The following is a 6,000-nucleotide window of genomic DNA, read 5'->3' as shown; positions in this document are numbered from 1 at the left end:
ACTGGGAAGAGCACATTATCTTTCTTGGGTTATTATGAATTTTGTTCTACTATGTGAGGTTTGAGAAATAATGTCTGAGCCTCAATCACAGGATACATCATTTTTATTTTTTCTTTTTCTTTTTTTTAACTGAAGTATAGTGAGTTTACAATGCACCATTTATTTCTGGTATATAGCTATTTTAATTTTCTTTCTTTTTTTAGAAATAGAATTTGAGTTCTATTTTTCATGTTACAAACTTCTTGTTGTTTCTTAAGATTTAAAAAAATAATGCCTTATGTTATCATGCATTCTCATCAAGTTTGGACTACATGAGGCATATAGAAATAACTTAATTTAAAAACCTACATAGAAGATTCTGGTATCAGATATAATAGCAAGATTCAAGTTTAATCACCTAGATTAGTGCTGTGCAAGACATTAGTCACTAGCCTCAGGTGTTTATTTAAACTTAATTTAAATTAATTAAAGTTAAATAACATTAAAAAGTCAGTTCCTCAGATGCACTAGCCACATTTCAAATGCTCATTTGCCCCATGTGGCTGCTGGCTGCTGGGTTGGGCAGAACATATATGGAAAATTCCCATCACTGCAGAGTTCTTTTGGACAGGGCTGATCCTGACAACTTGGGTTTGTGAGGCTTTTCTTTTAAATAAACATACAGTAAAATGTTGTATTAGTTAGCTCGGACTCGTCGTAATAAGATTCCACAGTCTGGGTGACTTGAAAAATAGAAACTTATTTTCTCATAGTTCTAGAGGCTAGAAGTCCAAGATCAAGGTGCCAGTGTGGGGTTCTAGGGAGACCTCTTTCTGGCTTGCAGATGGCCACCTTCTTGTTGTATTCTCTTGTGGCCTTTCCTCTGTACACCTGCAGAGAAAGATGGAGGAAAAGAGAGAGAGAGAAAGAGAGAGAGAGATCTGGTTTCTCTTCTTTTTCTTATAAGGACCTCAATCCTATTGGATTAGGGAGTGACTCTTATGACCTCATTTAACCTTAATTACCTCCATAAAGGCCCTGTCTCCAAAAACAGTCATATTGAGGGTCTGGGTTTCAACATATGAATTTTAGGGAACACAATCCAGTCTATAACAAATATTTTTAAAAAAGGAGGAGAAGGTGGAGGAGAAGGAAAAGCAGGTCAGAGGCAGATGGTGAGGGCCTCATGTCCTATGCTGAGGAGTTGAAACTTTATCTGAAGCAGAACAGGAGCCACAGCAATATTAAGGAGGGGTCTATATGACTGAAATGTGCATTTTAGAAAGAACAGCAAGTTAACAGTGTGGAAGGTGGGTTGAGGTTGGGGATAGGCTCAGAAGGGTGGAGGCAGGATGTTGTACCAGTGTTGAGTTTGCTCCTGTTTACCCAAAGGGAGCTTGCTGGAGAGTTGAAAACTGTCTTTGAAGACTCTGGATTCTACAGGTGCAGATCCAGGATGAGGCGGCCACGTTTGGTGACCTTAGAAGCAGGCTAGTCAAATGGTTAAGAGCAGACTATGGACAGAAAGTTCAGGGTTCAAATCTGGACTCCATCCCTTATTAGCTATTGACCTAGAGTTGGTTGCTCACCTTTTCTAAGCATTAAATGTCCTCCTTTGTGGAATGAGATTGATTATATCTACTTCATAAGGTTGTTCTAAGGATTAAATTATGTAACACAGGCATAAGCATTTAGCAGAGTCTGTGTACTGTTTAGTGCTCCATATATTTTGGCCATTGTTACTACCAAGGATATATTTCCTAAATTTACTCTCAAAGGAGTACAGGAAATAGAGTACTTGTTTATTTGTTTGAATGACACTTATCTATCTCCAGATTATGTGTTTGTGTGTGTGTTTGTGTGTTCGTGTTCTCCACCACATAGGAACCACATTTAAGGATTTCAAAGTCTCTTTCATGTAAAGGCACAGTGAACAGAAGCTTTAGTCACAAGAACTAGTGTCAAATTTCTTCTCTATGACTTACTAGTCCTGTGACTTTCAACAAACTTCCTACTTGAGCTTACAGTTCCTTACATGTGAAATGAATATGATAATACTTTCCTCTCACTCATTTATTCACAGATACTTATGGAGCAGCTATCTGTGCCAGGCATTGCACTAGGAATTCCACTGTAAGTAAATCAGACACAGTCTGATGACATTTTAGAGGTGAAAGAGACAATGATACTACAATCTCATAAATCCTCTAACAGACTAAAAGTGGGAGAAAAGACAAAACTAATTCTGCCCTGAGGAAAGGCATTCTTCTTGAAGCCTTCCAGGGGAGGAGTTCTGATTTCCAAGTGGGGAGTTGAAGGATGGAAAAATGATAGGCAGTGGGGGCGGGGAGGAGGTCAGAGGGGTGGAAAGAGAGCTCCAGGTAGACAGGAAAGTATGCGTGGGGGCCTGGAGGCAAAGGAGTGTTGTGTTGAAAGACTGAAACCACGTTCACGTGGCTTGTGCAAGGGTAGACCTGTGAGAGAAGAGCTGGTGTAGAGAAATCACAGGAGGGGCTTAGGAAGCAGGAAGACATGATCAAATCTGCACTTTAGAAATACCACTTAGGCTGCAGTAGGAAGGATGAGCGGGGTACAGGTAAAGGAAGGCTGGTGTCAGCGACACTATTATAAGCCTAGTGCAGCAATCCAGGGGAAAATATGCCAGGCTGGGCAGGAGGGTATAGCTCAGTGGCAGAGTGCATGCTTAGCACGTACAAGGTCCTGGGTTCAATCCCCAGTATCTCCATTAAAAAAAAAATAATAATATAAATAAATAAATAAACCTAATTACCTTCCTGCCCCCAAATTTTTTGAAAATTAAAAAAATAAACAAAATATGCCAGGCTTAAGCAATAGGAGATATTTAATAATAATCATAGCAAATTTAACACACATATCCAGGCAGTGTTCTATGTGTTTAGCATCTGACACATACAGTCTTCAAAATCAGAACAACCCTAGAAGGTAGGCCCTATTATTATCTTTATTTTTACAAATGAGAAATCCATGGAACAGAGACACCACATAACCTGCTCAAGGTTATACCGTGTGGAGATGTGAACCCAGGCATTCTTGCTCCAGCGCCTAGGTGCTAGACTGGCTACTGTAGATCTAACAGATTTCAGGGATTGCCTAAGAATTAAGGAATGAAGAAGAGGGAGGAGTCACAGATGATCTCTAGATTTTTGGCTTGTAGCAGGGTAGCTTTTGGTACCATCATTTGGGTTGAGACACGTGCTAGGAAAGAACAGGTTTGGGAGGAAAGATAATGAATTCCTTGTGAGAAATGTTGAATTTTTTTTTTGATGTGTTGAATTTGAATTCCCCAAATGACAGCCATGGGCAGATATGCAGAGTATTATTGTACACATGGGTCTGGAGCTCAAGAGTTATTTTAACAGGAGCTATATATTAGGGAATCATTGGCATGCAGCCATAGGAATGGATTAGATGTCTTGGGAAGAATGTTTTGAACTGAAAAAGAAGATACTTTGAGAAGAACCCAGAGGAACATCTGTATTGAGGGGTAAGCAAAAGGAGAGTCACAATTCACAATGGAGATGAGGAGGAATAGCTAGAGAGATGGTGAAATATAAGGAATATGGGAAAGAAAGGGGCATTTCAAGGAGTACAGTGTCAAATGTGATGGAAAGCTAGGCAAAGGGACCACCAAATGTGAAAAGTGCCCATTGAATGTACTTACCAGGAAGTCATTTGTGACTTTGGAGAGAACAGTTTCAGTAAATTCATAAAAACAATTGTCAGGGTGCAGTGGGCTGGGGACTGAATGCAGGGTGAGGATGTGGAGGCAAAAAAGATAAAGAATTTCACCAAGAGGGTTTGCCTAGGAAGGGAGGAGAGCGATCTGGAGAGGGATGTGGAGTAAAGGAAAGATTTATTCAGTTAAATTATTTTTACTGTGCAAGACATTTGAGAATATTTAAATACTAATGAGAAGAATCTAAGATAAACTGGCTGTGAAAACAGGAGGGTGACTTATCTGTTATGAGAGTCCTTGAGAAGGTGGAGGAGGAGGAACCAAAACATAGATGGAGAGTTTAGCCTAAGCAGTAGGAAGTTCTTTCTTTGTTACAAGGGAGAATAAGAGAGGAATGAGAAGGAAGATAAGTTTTTAGATCTTGCGGTGGGAAATAGAGGGAGTTTTTAGTGGTTTTTATTATCTCTCCAAAGTAGGAGGCCTTATCACTATTGGAGAGTGTGGGAGACAGTGGAGTTGGAGTTACGAGGAAAACAGAGAAGCTTTAAAACAGGCCTAGGGATTTTTAGCGCAGTGAAAAGACTCTGTGTGATACTGTGATGGATGGATATATGTCCATTATACATTTGTCCAAACCCATAGAATGTGCAACATCAAGAGTGAATCCTAATGTCAACTATGGACTTTGAGTGATTATGATGTGTCAGTGTAGATTCAGCAACTGTGACAAATGTACCCCTCTTGTGAGGGATGTTGATAAAGAGGGAGACTATGCCTGTGTGGGAGCAGGGAGTGTATGGGAAATCTCTGCACGTTCCCCTCAATATTGCTGTGAACCTAAAACTGCTCTAAAAAACAGTCTTCATTAAACAACAACAATGACAACAAACTAGACCCAGCGGAGTTGGACATCAAAGTGACTGAGGAAACAAGAAATTTCAGGCAATGTGTGAGATGTGTGAAGGCCCACGAATTCAGTGTGCTACCAACCTCCACGTTTGATTATTCTAGCAAAGTGGTAGTTTGGGGAAGACAGAGATCTAGAGTTGGAGTTTTGACAGTTAAATCCCATGGAAGACAATGGGGATTAGAGATGAGGATCCTGGTAAGAGAGGGGCGAAAATAACGGAGTCTAATCAAGGTTCCAGGAGAAAGGAGAAGGGAGCTGATATAAAGAGGATAGAGAGGTTCAGGGACTTTGAATTCTACTTAAAGAACTGTGTGATAGGCAGCCTCTAAGATGATCCCCAGTGACCTTGCCTCCTGGTATTCATGCCCTTGTGTAATCCTCTGCCTTTGAGTGTGGGCTGGACTTAGTGACTCTTCTCATGAATAGAACATGGCAAAAGTGATGAGATGTTACTCCTGAAATTAGGTTCACAAAGACTCGTGCTTGTCCTCGCTTGCTCTCCCACATTCTTGCTCTGATACAAACCACTAACCATGTTGTGTGCCCTATGGAGAGACCCACACAGCAAGGAAATGAGGCCCTGCTGAATCGTGCCAGTGACTGCATGAGTGATCTTGGAAGCAGATCCTCTGTTAGTCAGTTAAGGAGACCTTCAGATGAGATCACAGCTCCCATTGAGACCTTGATTGCAGCCTTGTGAGGGAACTTGAGGCAAAGGCACTCAGCTAAGCCCTGCCTAGATTCCTGACAGAAACTGTGAGATAATAAATGCTCATTGTTTTAATACTAGTTTGGGGCTAGACTGTTATGCACCAATAGATAATTAACACAAGGTATCAGAGAAGTAACTGAGAAGGGAGAAAGGACAGCAATTATGATCAGAGAATGGGATGTTTGAGTTTACGATTTCAGCCAGGGAGCAGTTGTAATGCTTCTCCTGTCCTAAAGAGGGAGCTAAACATGTGCAGAGGTCAAATTCCCTGATGATGAGGTCAAGTTGCTGAGAGGCCAGGGTATTGGATAAGTCAGGCACATGAATGTTGAAGTCACTCGGGATCATTAGGTGGGGAAAAGTGTTCACGAGGTGTCAGTTTCAGTGAATGACAAGGTGGCATTTGGGGGCAAATAATAGACGACCGCAGTAAGATGGAGAATGCTATAATCAGGTGGAATGAGCCTCCATAAAAATTTTTTTTTTGTCTTGTTTTGTTTTTGTTTTGAAGAGGGTGGCAAATTAATGGTAGGGAAGAGGCACTAGGCATCTAGGAAAATGCTGACCCCAAAACTTGACTCTGGGATATATGAAATGTTGGAGAATAACCTCTTTTCCAAAGAGCTACACGGGAAATGGATGTCCTCGGTGTAGGGCCAGGTTTTAAGACTAAGATTAACA

The sequence above is a fragment of the Vicugna pacos genome, chromosome 7, assembly GCF_048564905.1.
Source record: "Vicugna pacos chromosome 7, VicPac4, whole genome shotgun sequence".
NCBI classification, from domain to species: Eukaryota; Metazoa; Chordata; class Mammalia; order Artiodactyla; family Camelidae; genus Vicugna; species Vicugna pacos.
This window is presented reverse-complemented; position numbering follows the sequence as displayed.